We start from the raw sequence: 14,208 nt of genomic DNA on the forward strand, positions 1-14,208 counted from the left end.
ACAAACGACGTGTAAAAATCGTACTTTTCCATTAAATATGTCTATCTATCAAAAGTTTTAGAATTAAAAGCTCTTTCCAATGTCAGGCTCTCCAAAATGCCAGGACATCAATTTTTATCGGAGATAACTTCATTTTTTTATTTCCATTGAACATTACATCAATAGAAGTATTTCCAGTGTGATGTATTTTGTACTACTTAGCTTTATTAGAAATCAACTCAATGTTTTTCTTTATCTTCGTTATGAAATTTTCAATACTTTTAATTGTAACGTGATATTTTTCAAAACTACCTATTTTCACTTGAAACCATACTTGGGTCTACAATATCAAGTGAAAATGGAATCAAATGTAAGTCATTTGAACTCGAGAACTTAGACCAAAGAAGCTTACTAACAAACAACTAGATCCTTTAAGTTGGAAAATTATTTGTTTTGTAAGAAAATCAACCACATTGACCTCAATATTCCATTTGTAGTGGGAATAAATAAAGCCAGCAACATAAACCATTAAAAAAAAACTTTGTCAACCGAATCCAACAAAGGCTGACTTTTTAATCAAAGGCATGATTTTCCGCCAAATATAACTTTAAATAACATACTTCTTATCTTACATACAACATGCTAAATTTTTACTACTTGATACGACATAGCAAAGATGCCTTGCATTCACGTTGATTGTAAATGGTTTATTATATCATTCATTTTTTTAACAGTACCTAATAAGAACTTAAGAGTCCTATAAGGAGTTGTGATGATTGTGACTTGAACTACGTCGGTTTTATAGATGGTACCCTAAGCAGTTCTCCCATTTGTATGTGGACAATTTTATAACAATTTCATTATTATTATTATTACTGCAAATGGCACAGAAAAACCATGCCTGGGTTATTTTCGCTAGGAAACAAATTGCTATCTATATTTCCAAGTGATAACAGATGTCACTATTGCTTGAGACCCTGCTCGAAGCGGGTATTAAACCCGGTTCCTCTGATTCAAATCCCGTCGCTCATATCATTCAGATCATATGGTATTCAAAGTATAAGAATCAACAAACCATTACATTAGTTAGCTCATGAAAGCTATTCCGTAAAACGCTTCCAAACAAAGCAATTTCAATATTATATATTACGCTCTAAACAAAACATTATCAGATTGCGAACATCTGTTCTGTTCGTACCGGGTATGATTTTTGATGTCTATATTAAGTCTTGAAGTTAATCCGCAATTTATAGCGGTCCTTGAAGGCAGAACGTATACAACGCTAACGCAGGGAACTCGCCGAAGATTCCAAAAAGTAAATCCTTAATAACTAGGTATTTAGTTATTATAGGCTGTCCCGATATTTCGATACAGCGGAGGTACAATGTTTCAAGACCTGTGTTTCACATTATAGAACTTTTTCTTTTATTAAGTATTAAACAATTTCAATCAATTACACAAACATCAGGTGCTTATCAGATGATGGTTGTGCATAAATTTATTACCTTTTTCAAAACCTTTTCAGATTTATCATTTTGGACCAGAACGATTTTCTGCCATCAACTGCTAATTATGAACAAGTTGTGTAGGACATAGGGGTAACTGATAATTCTATAATATAAACTATTAATTAATCAAGTGAATCTATAATCTCAATAAATGTTATGAATGCGTATAACTAATATGCAATGTCAATTCAAAGAAAATTTATATCCAGCTACAATTTAGAAAATAATTGATTTTCAGTAACTTGTGTGTAAGCTCTAGTACTTCTAAGCTTTAGAGATTCTGGTTTCACATTTGGAATACATATGCATTTTGTTTTATCTGTTTGTAAATTTTATTACTTGATAGGCATGTATCTATTCTAATTTTTACCAAATCAGTTGACCAAGTTTCATCCTTTGCTCTTCGTAAAAAATCTTGGACCTGTATTGAAGTTATTTTAGACATTAAAATCGTTGAGCTTTTAGTGCTGAAACTTTTTAAATTTACTAATGCTTTAGGCCACAATGATTAATTTATACTGAAGATATAACAAAAACTCGTATTTGATCTTTCGACGATTTTTCTACTTCATCTAATAGAAATTTACCTACAAAGTTTTATTTTCATTATAACTAGATAAATTAATTTATCTTGACCAAGCTTAGCATACTTTAATATTTTCAGCTAATCAAGGCCTAGTTGAATAAGTAAAAAATAAATAATTTGTATAAATACAAGATATCCTTTTGATGATGAATGGTAATATATTTAAAATAATGAATTAATAAATAATTTGTACTGATAATCCGAATAATAAAGTTGCTTGTATATAATTAGGTTTACGTTGATTGAATAATTGGTTTGATATATTATTATTTTAATTGTCTACAAATGAAAGTATAACCTATATATATATTTATATACATATACATAATCAATAAATAATTTTTAGATTTATCGATATCCATAAATCTCAATACACAATGCTCAATATTTGAAAACTTAGTCCAATCTCGGTGAAAGCTCAACCTATTTCAGAAATGCTCGATGTAAGTATTCACTATTTTGAAAAATTGTATATATTATTTTGTCTGTTTAAAAGCAAAAATTTTTTTACAATATAACTTTAGTTCATTTCAGAACATTATTACTTAAATAACTTTCTATTAAAATTAAAAAAATGTGTAAAAGCTATAATATTGGTTATATTAAAAATATGAACATCAATATATAATTGAATTTTTAAAATAGAAATCAAATGTAATTTATTAATTAAAAATCATCTTAACAGACATCTTATTTGAAGACCAATTAGTCTATCAAAAATATTTTCTTTGAAAACTAGGTAGATAGACCATTGCGTAAAGGTCACATTAGATTAAATTACTAACGTACCGGCTAATTTCAAAAAGACATATTTGGCCTTTGAACTCATTATCAAAAGCTAATGTATAAACACGTTCGCACAAAAATAATTAATGCTAATTAAGATAAATTAGCGTAAAAATCTTGCAACAAATAAGAAAAAAAAACAAAATCCACTCACTCGTATATTTATTCGTAATTTGTAATAATTTTTTATTTCAATTATAACTAAATATAAAATATGTTTATTTTAATAGTATATTTTAAGTTTTTGTTTCCTCACCAATACTCGATTTGTAAACTACAACAATTTAATAAAAACGACATAATTAAGAGTTTCGAAAAGAATTCAAATAGTAAAACCAAATAATCAAATAATAATGAAACGAAACAATCGCGAAGCACATGATCATTTTAACAATCTACTGCAACATTATAACAATATCAAAAAGGTGGAGAAAATAAGACAAAAAATGTGGTGACATCAAAAATTATTCAAACGATTAAACTAAGGAAGAAGAAAGTATGATATGTGCAGGGTTATATTGTTTAAAAAAATTTCAACACGAGATGAGATTAAAATCCTTGTTAGTAACATTATATATCATAATTTGATTTTAAGTTTTTCTAACATTTGGTTATTACTTATAAATTATTTTAACCAGTTTAAATTTAAATTCTTTTAACTAGGCCGGCCGCATTGGACAATGTGTCAATTTTTGTTACGTTTTGAAGTAAAACTTCACTTACAACTATTTATTTCACATTGCATAGTCTCATAATATTCGAAATATCTTCAAATTTCAGAGAACGTTGGTTTTCTTTCTGTTTGAAAATTCCAATCTAAAATAGCCAATGGTCGAAGACTGACACGCATGACGAAAAAATCTGTCACTCCTACATGGCGAAGTAATTCGGCAATCAAATTTATCTGGCTAAAATAATCATGATTGATAAAAATATCCTAAATAATTATATTCTATGTTAAATAGGTAAGCCTCTTTAATCTCCTCACACGAACTGTAAAAATGTATTCTATTTCCGATAGAATAGTCATATATATTAAATACTATACATTATATCTTAAACTCTATAAAAGATAACGTCAGTTAAATATTTGCTTGCATAATAATGATGTCGGGCTGTAAAGCAACATTGATGTTGCCGCGGCGATATATTGATTGTTTTTGATGAGGTTCGCGTCCGCTGCGTACCGTCCATAACAGATTTCTTTAATTTTTTTGCTGCAATTTATTATTATTTTAATTTGCGTTCGTATCGGTGCCGCCCAGCTAATATTATCTATACGCCGCACCGTGCCGATCGACGCAAAACAAAAGATTACCCATGCTCGGCGAATTTGTATTGTATTGTATCAACGACTTTAGTGCAAACAAAAATAATTGTTTTATATTTTTTGTAGGATTCGCTCGTAGGTGAGTGGCTAGAACGACTGGACCTAAATCGGAAGTCCCGGGTAGGATCCCGTTTCGAGCAGCCTGTTGTCAAGCAGTAGTGACGTCAGTTTTCACTTGGAAATAAAGATAGCAATATGCTACCAAGTGAAAATAACCCTGATCCGGCATTGCTGTATCAAAAAAACTCGTCCTTTTACAGAAATTGTAATAATTATAATTCATCACACAGAGACAACTGTTTGGGTTGACATCTATAAAACCAACTAGTATTTAGAACCGTTCAAGTGAACTTTAAAAATTAAAAATCTTAGTACGGAACCAAAAAAATTGTAACAAAATTAGTACATATTTTTAAAATCTTTATAAAATATCTGACAATTGGATGAACATATGTCAAATGATCATTTTTGGCCGCCAAATATCATTTTTTTTACATTTTCCTTTATATCTCCGAAACCGCTAGACCTGCTAAAAATTTTATCAATACAAACAGAATGTTTTTTGGCACATTTTGCTCCGTATCATCGAAACGGCTGGACCTTCTTTGCCAAAAACTAATCACCACATCTTCCCATCAATAAGAATCGAATGTTTTTTGAGCCATTGAAATCGGTTGATCCGCGCGCCCGAAATTGTGGACGAAAAATTGTATCCGAACATACTTACATACACACACATACATCCATTTTTTTTCTAAGGTATGCCAAAATGTTCAGAAACCTTTGAAACGTGAAAATATGCAAGAATTTTCATTTTCGATTTTCTTGCAATTATAACTTACCCTAAGGGAAGTTAATTATCACAAAGGTCCTATCCCTTAAGTTCTGATTCGTGTTTAAATAATATTTTTAACAAAATTGTCAATTTTTATTGAACAAAGGTTAGTTGAAGTGTATGATTCTTCATACAAACTGCACATTTCGTCGTATTCTGATAATTGTACCCGACAAATATCATAAATATTTTTTTTCATAATTTTTTATAAGAGCTAGTCAAATCATTCCGTTTGGATGTTGTACTTACGTTCTTCTTCGTCAAAGTTATTTTGTTCTTTTAGAATGCACTTTTTTGCAAATATGTGCTCAAACCAGTTTAGTTTTCTCCTTAAAATCGCGTCCAGTAGCGTTTTTATAAATATTTAATTATGTATAAATTATAATCACACGTTCTTAATCACGTTTCAACTGCAATTCGAAAGTTTCATCACATTTTCGCCACGCTATGTCATTATTTTGAATATTCTGCATCACTATTTTGAGGCGCTTTAATTAATACTCGAGGAATCAGGTTCAAAAATTATATATTAATTTTCGAGTCTTTCTTTATGACCGATGTATATATTTAACTCTTTTTCACCGGTGCCTAGGGGTATTTGAAATGGAATTCGAATGATCTCGAAACATGTTCACTGACACTTTATATATGGACGATAAATGTCGCGTCGTAAAAATTATGATGTGCTCCACTCTTCGAATAGTTATTATTATTCGGTGGTTCTTGATTGAAACACGTTCTGCCGTTGTTGGCTGATTGTTTTTTAATTGGCCGTTTGCTCATAATTGGATTAAGTGTAAGAGTAATCAGACGATGTTAGTTTGGATCATCGTAAATGTTGTTTTTTAATATAAATCATGTATTAGTTTTTGTGAAAAGACTGATTAGATTATTAATATTAGATACACTCGAGCAATCGGAGAATGCGTTTTTCTGATGCTCCATATATAACGGGCTTTTATCTGTTGCGAGCTTTTCATTTCGTTTGAAATTAACAGATCGTACACAAAATTTATTTTTGTGAAATAAGTAAATTGCAATCATTAGTATAAATATTCATAATCTTTTATTATAGGATGTGCTAGGAGCCTCTAGTTGTATCAGTTTTTTTTTAAACTAAATTATCTTGAGATCCACTGATTATATTTCTACGAAATGAAGATGGATAGTTGCTGTAACTATTAAATCAAGTAAAAATAATTTCAAAACTATTGTTCAATATTTCACAATTAAATATTTAATTAATTTTTGAAAAAGTGCACAAATTAACTCATGTTTCAAGCTAGTTGTAACATATACCAAGTAGTAACGACAAATGAACATCAATAATACCTCTAACAATTTATTCTCTACTTATTTTTAAGAAAATCGACTAATTTCTACGTAATGCATTACATAATTCAAAGCGAACTATAATTAATACAAATAAATACATAATGTCTCTGACTACGCCAGATTTTATAGATACCCAACCAATTGTTATTCAGCTCCATATAATGAATTTTATTATTGCAATATCTGTGACAGTGATGACTTTTAAGACTTTTTTACTTAAGTAAAAACTGATATCACTACTGCTTGACATCAAGCTGCCTGAGACAGTTTGGTAACAAAATTACCAAACTTTACTAAAAATTTGTAAAGGTTTCTAGTTGTAAACTATAACGGCATGTATGTTTTTAAAAACTAAATGAAAATTCAAGAAAACAAACCATATGGTATTATATTATATTTAAAATAATACCACGTTCCGTATGATCGAATTGAAATGTAAATAATTTAGTTTCATAAAAAATTTAAAATCTTTTCAGATGTACGTATAGAATGAGTCTACTTATTGGGCATTATTTTCATTATAAAAGTATCTATACATATTAAATTATTAATTAAATAAATTGTATAAAATTTGTAAAATATTGTCTTGAGTCTTATTATAATACCATTATACTGACGGCTTGTAAAAATAAATAAATAAATAAATAAATATAATTAATATATGTGAACAAAACTAAAACAAATTTTGTTCATGAATAATCAAAATTTAAGCAAAGTGAACGATATCCTAAACTGGAAAACTTATGACCTTAATAATCAGCAATATCAATGGCATATAATAGTTTTTTAGAATTTTAGAAAAAGAATAATACTTAAAAAAAAATATATAATTGTTTATTAAAACCATTTTCATAATTTTCATTGTTTAATTTTGTTAGTTTTCTTATTGATTCTTTATCCTATTTCAATTTTAGCTATACAATTTGCAAAGTTATGGCAAGTACTATGATTTAATTTATAAAATTTACAATAAGAGAAACTGTAAACCTGCGTCGGCTTGATTTAGAGTTGCCACTAGGAACACCTCTTTCTGTAAGTTTTATTTGGTAGTTTAATTTGAATATTCTATTTCACATAAAGGAGATGTACTGGATTTTCCATTAATGCCATTTGGTCATTACTTATTAATCAGCAAACTGCATTTGTATTGAAAATAACAGCTTTTATGAATACATACTTTACTTATGAACATGCATGCTCCACGTTGAAGTTGTAGAAGATAAACGATACAATTCAAAATTGCTTCATATTGAGAACGAGCCGATAATTTTATGACCACGGTTATTCTATAAAATATGAAATAGTAATAACTTATAAACGGTTAAGTACACGGTCACATAGCTTATAGCTTTATCAACACGCAATAACGGATGAACTAGTATGAATTTATTTCCGTGTAAATATTTTTAGTAATATATTGTATGAAATAAGACGACCGCAAATGAATGTTATTGAATAATAAAATATTTTATGTATAGCAGAAGAGAGGTGACGTGAAAGGGATGTTTATGTTTAAGAAGCTTAATATCTTAAACAAGTTTTATAGATAGAGATAGAGCATGCGTTTGCACTGATAAGGGGGTCTTCCTATGTGATGAGTTGAAAAAATTGAATTTTTTTTTATTTCATATTTCGGTAGATTATACCTTTAAAAATAACATATTAAAATTTCAAATCGATATCTCAAATAGTTTTTGAGTTACAGCCATTTAAAAAGTATACATATAGTATATAGTACAACGATCATTTTATCTTTAAACGCGTTTTTCTCAAAACTGTGTTTTTCAAACTTGTCTCCATTGTATCTCAGAAACGGCTGGACCGAATTACTTGAAATTTACAGGGCACATTCAATATATTTAAGCGCATGGAATGATCTATTATCAATCAAAAATTTCAAAACTTCAATTTTTTATAGCAAAAAAAACAAAAAAAAACGCCTAATTTGCAACTTTTATTTCAAATGTCTATAAAACATCCAATTTTTTTTGTATTTATTTGATTGTAGTTCATTCCGTGCTTAAAAGCCTACAAATTAAAACGCCGTTTATTTTTTTTTGGTCAGATAAGCCGATCAGCCGGAATCGTGGAGACAGTGGGAGCTCTTTTTTTTGAGGGGGGGGTGTTTAGAGCGCTGTAACTCTAGTTGGACTAAATTTTTTTAGCTGAAATTTTATATTTATACTGTCCAAATATGTATTAATAAATGATAAAAAACTTGAAGCTCTAACTATTTACTGGTCGTAGAAAAAAAATTCTAAAATATCCCTAAAAAACAGGCCGTCACATAGGAAGACCCCCATAAATGAACTAGAAATTACAATTAAAGACTAGATTTATCAATAGTTTAACTCATAGTCATAAATCTGGAAGCAAAGGCAAACACAACGTGTTATTTATAGACGGCATCCGTACACAAAGCACGTCTCGTGAATGTCATCCATGGACGACATTTGTAGCGAAAAAAATAATAAAAACCTGTAAGGTTCCTTATATAATACATGTCACACATAAATATTGTGCACTTGAAGATAAATGTTGTGAATATTGGAAAATAGCAAAAAAAACTTCTTTGGTAATCATAAGTTACCTAGTTAGATATATGAATTTAAATCAAGTTTCTAAATTCTTTTTGAATATTTAATTTCGAAACTGAATGGCTTAATAACTGTATTTATTGGTTTTATGTAAACATTTGCAAGTATTCTGGAATTTTAATTATTAAATATTAAGTTCCATTACAAATACTGGTTACGTTTGAATTGATGTAAAATGTGCGGAATGAAAGAAAATTATCCAAAGTTTATCGCAAAGCGAAATGTGTTTCCAAAATCTACAAAGTTGGTACATAATTATTAATTACCCATAGGGTATTTTACATTAATTCCACAAAAATCGAAAATGAAAATTTTTGTATATCTTTGTTTCAAAGTCTTCTGAATATTTTGGCATAGCTTACAAAAATTGATGTATTTGTATGTGTGTGTGTGTAGTATGGATAAATTTATGTTAAGATACAGTTTTTCGTTTAAGATATTGAGAATGCTAATCAACGATTTGGATGATTTCAGATTATTCGATTCGTATTGACGGCGAAACATGCTGATTAGTTTTTAGAAAAGATAGGTTCAGCTCCAGCGTTTTCGACGATACGTTGGAAAATGTGCAAAAAATGACAATTCAGTTTTCGAGAGAATCTAGCATTCGATTAGAATGATTCAAAAACATTTTTACTTGCGTTGACGGAGTGAAGAATTGATTACATTTTTGCGAAGGAAGATCCAGCGGTTTCGGAGATGCAGTTAAGATAAAAAGATAAAAAGATACAAGTACTGAAATATAGACATATAGACAAATAGGAAAGTATACAGGTAGACAGATAGACAGGTAGATCATATATAAAATTATTATTGAAAATCGATTATTTACACATATCACGAAGTTTACGCTTTCCTCATAGCAAAATGTTACCTACAGCTAGTCATTATATTATATTACCAAAAAATACTTTTAACATACTTGTATTATACATTTATGATCTCTGTTCGAAGTTTAGATGAAGGTTGAAAATCTACTCTGTAGATAAGTGATGGATTTATTTATTTAAAAGATGTATGACTGAAACAAATAATTAAGCATTCATCATTAGTGCAAACCAACAAAAATATTTTTGAAGCCATTTCAAAGCATTAACAGAAACGAGTATCAATACATCCGCTTATATTAATACATATTTAAATGAAATTTACAGCCTGAATATAATATTAAATTTAATGACAATAAATGCGATGATACTAAATATATAAATGGTGTTATTAACGTTTATTTGATTGCAAAATATCGGCTGTGTATTAAACGCACGGAACAGTCAATAATAATAACCAATACGCGGATTGAGAACTATTTGTCCGATTTTAACGGCCGCGTTTATGTTCGAGAATACTCTGGTGGTGTGAGATGTTTCTCGGCATAATACATATGAGAATAATAAACGACGGTAATATCTTGGAACAGATTAAAGTTCGGTTTGAGTACCACTAGAGGCATTGAAAGACGCTTTTGCTTACAGCTCGCGGCACGACGGACTAACACATCGTAAACTACCAAACGCCGCGGCGCGATGCCCAAACTGCAGGCGGGATTCTCAAACGATAGTGGCGATTCAGACTAATAAGATATGATTTTTCCACCAGGAAACTACCAGGGCCAGATTAAAAAGAAAGGTCATTATACATCAATCTCTGCCAATCTCGAAATCACTGTCAATTGGCAGACGACTTTGTACTTTTAAAGCCTATTTTTACTCCCAAAATTTCGCTTAATTATGTAATAAGGTGCAAACTAGTGATGCATGGTGTCTTGAGGCAAATTGCTGGAACTTCCCGTACCAATTATTATTTTTTTTTAAAAAAGATTAGATTTTTTTAGAACTTCAATTTTTGTGAATTTTAAAATTTTTGAAAAAAAAATTACTTTTTTGAAAAATTAGATTTTTTTTATACTTTGAAATATTTTAGAAAATTTGAACTTGCAGTCATACGGATAAACTTTGGTGCGTAACCCATGGAAAAGCTCCGAAACCGTTAAACCTGCCTTCCGAAAAATATCATCAGTTCTTCATTTCATCAATACAAATAAAATGTTGTCAAATACGTTCTCTCAAAAATTGAATTACCATTTTTAGAACTTTTTTTCCCGTATCTTCGAAACGGCTGAACCTGCCTTCACCAAAAACTAATCAGCATGTTACCTTATGAATAGGAATAGAATGTTTCTTGAATCAAATCGTCTATAAAACATTGCATCCACACATACATACACACACATACAGCCAGAATGTTCAGAAACCTTTGAAACGTAAAGATATATAAAAAATTTCATTTTCAATTTTTTGCGATTACTGTAACATCCTACAGGGTGTTAAAAATATAGTATACTAGTGGTGCATGGCATTGTGCCCTAAGTCATATTGCAGAAATTTTTCGTACTGTAATTTAAAAATTATAGAAAATTTAAAGAGTCTTGATAACTTTGAAAAAAAAATAGATTTTTGAGAACTTTGAAAGTTTTGAAAAAATTGGACATTTTGAAAAATTTGAAAATATTTTTATATTTTGACAAATGTGATTTTTTTTATATTTTGAAAATTATCAATTTCTTTAAAATTATGTTCATCAAAATCTTCAAAAACGTTTTAGATATTAATGCAAATGTGTGGACCAAAAGGCCATGCCTTATAATGCGAGAGGTATGGTCTGTCTTCATACAAAATTGATTAATATGAGCCCTAATCATACAATTAGTATCAAGTTTATACATAAGCAAAATGCACACATAAATCACCCTTTATTCTGATATGTTGCAATGTTGAGAGCAACTTAAAACGCATTTTTTTTTTTTAAATTGCAATATTCATTAATCAATGAAAATCGCTTGCAAGTTTCACAATTGGAAGTAAGAAGTATAAGATGTATTTGCAAAAAGTATTTTCATTAAAAGTCACTGCAAAACTTGTTCGTTACTCAATTAATTTCTTGGCGAAACAATACAAATTAGATTTTGGCGAATTCTCTTAAAAAGATATCTATGAAAAAGTACCATAAATAAATCAGATTAAAGTGAATATGTTGTTAAAATGTGTTATGCATACAAAAAATACGAAGTGAAATAAAAGAACATTATTGGCAAAAAATAGGGTTCGACCAATTAGAGCAGCCTGATGTCAAGCGATAGTGGTATCGGTTTTCATTAGGAATATGTTTCCTAGTGAAAATAGCTATTATCCGGCATTGGTGCTTGCATAATAAGTCGTAACTATTACAGTTATTGTGATAATCAAATTGATCACAGAAATGGGAAAACTGTTTGACTTGTCAATTAGAATAAAGCTACGTAGGTAATAAGTAAGTCATCACAACAGCTTATAGTACCGTTAAGTTCTGATCGTTGTTAGATTAAAGTCTGATTACAAGAATACAAATAACAATATCTTGGCAGGTTGCCGTTGTCTAAAATACACAAATTTTGTAACTTATGGCTCTGAAAATTAAATAACATATAATGCTAAATGTAATACAGTTTTGAATTGGCGTGGAACGAGATTGAACGTATCGCGTTTAACAAAAAAAAAGAAAAAAACGTTTTTTTGTACTCGGATATACTTATTAGATGATTGAGGATCTGAAAAGGCCGCTAACCAAAAAAGAAAGTTGCAGAAGCATTGTGCCAGAGTTGATGTCTATATCGCGAGTCGAAAACACTAATAACAACATTCACGCACACAAAAATATATCGTTGTAATATAACAGGCATGTACTGGTACACGTTCTACGTAACCATATATCGGTACATGATTATAATAATATATATTAGCACAATACATCGTACAAGCGGTGCTATACCGACCTCTATATATTAAATGTATACTTTAAACTTAAACAGACTTGGATGTAATTCAGCGTGGTAAAAGATTAAAGCATATGTAATGGACTCTATGTTTATCGATAAACGCTCCGACCTTTCGATGCGATATTATCGACGATATGTCCCGAACATGTGATTATTTGAGTATTGTGTATTGTGTGCTAGGATACTTATGTAAAGATGAGACGATTTACGAGTGCTCCGACGAAAAAATTATGTAATTTCTTATGCAAACAATGCGTCGTATGCCGTAATGGTTGTTATACTTCGAGTGGGTTTTTTCACTCCGATTAAAATCCGGGCTGAATGTGCCGAAATTATATGACGGAACGGAACGAGCTTAAATCTCCGCTCTATTCTGATTTGTTTGCAGAGGAATTGATAGCAAAGTTGAGGCAATTCAAGTTTCAATTAACTTGCCTTGATGCCCAGTAGCTGTATATACGCGGGAAACACAATTTCAAAATCATCGGAAAAACTTTATTTGTTTAGAGGCAATATTTCTCCATATAACATGGAATTATGTAGATTTTGTGTATCCAAAAACCTTTCATGAGTCACAAAGGTAGAAAGGCATTTAAATATATTGATTGATTTTATTTTATTACCTCCTATACTTTTTTGTCTTCCTAGACGTTTCAAATAGCCCAGAATAAATTCGTTGGTTTTACCCAATGATAAAAGTACTTTATTTTTACTAGTCATCAAAAAAAACAGTATATCTGAAATTTCAAGTTGTTTAGAATATATTGAGGCTACGATTATACAAAATAAGTAGTTGTAAGTGATATTTTACCTTGAAGCAAAATGCATGCATGCAAGTTTGATGAACTTCCCGAAATATGGAAATAATATACTTGATAGAACAATTAACTGGATAAATACCTTCAACTTCGTACTTCAGTTTTATGAATGTATATAATAATTGTAAAGCTAATACATAATTTTTTTAGTCATACTCAATGGCGTATGTTAAAATTTCATTAATTGTTTTTTTATTACAATATCGAGGTTTTTATAATATTTAAAAAAATCTGTTATATTCATATTGAATTGCAGCACTTGCAAAATTAATTTTGTTTGCTCGTTTTGTTCATTAGTTGGTGTCAGATGTTGAAACCTATGATAAAATGATATAATAAAATAATCCGACTTCCGGCTTTGAAATTGAATAAAAACCACGGTGTAAATAAATGTTTAAAATATAACTTATAATAGCTCACATAATTCTTCACTCAATTCCAACCTCGAATTTATTTTTCCACCAATTTTTCTTAATAATCGACAGAAAATTATGGAACAGTAATGCATGCCCTCATTCACTTTACATGAAATTATTCATATTTATTTATTGAAATTTAGACCAATGAATTAGTTTTCCACTAATTTTATGTAGTGCTTTCTCAACATATGAACTCGATTTTTG

This window comes from Ctenocephalides felis, unplaced genomic scaffold (genome assembly GCF_003426905.1).
Source record: "Ctenocephalides felis isolate EL2017-DRISC unplaced genomic scaffold, ASM342690v1 CF-g0.4_SCAFFOLD_01886, whole genome shotgun sequence".
Lineage (NCBI taxonomy): Eukaryota > Metazoa > Arthropoda > Insecta > Siphonaptera > Pulicidae > Ctenocephalides > Ctenocephalides felis.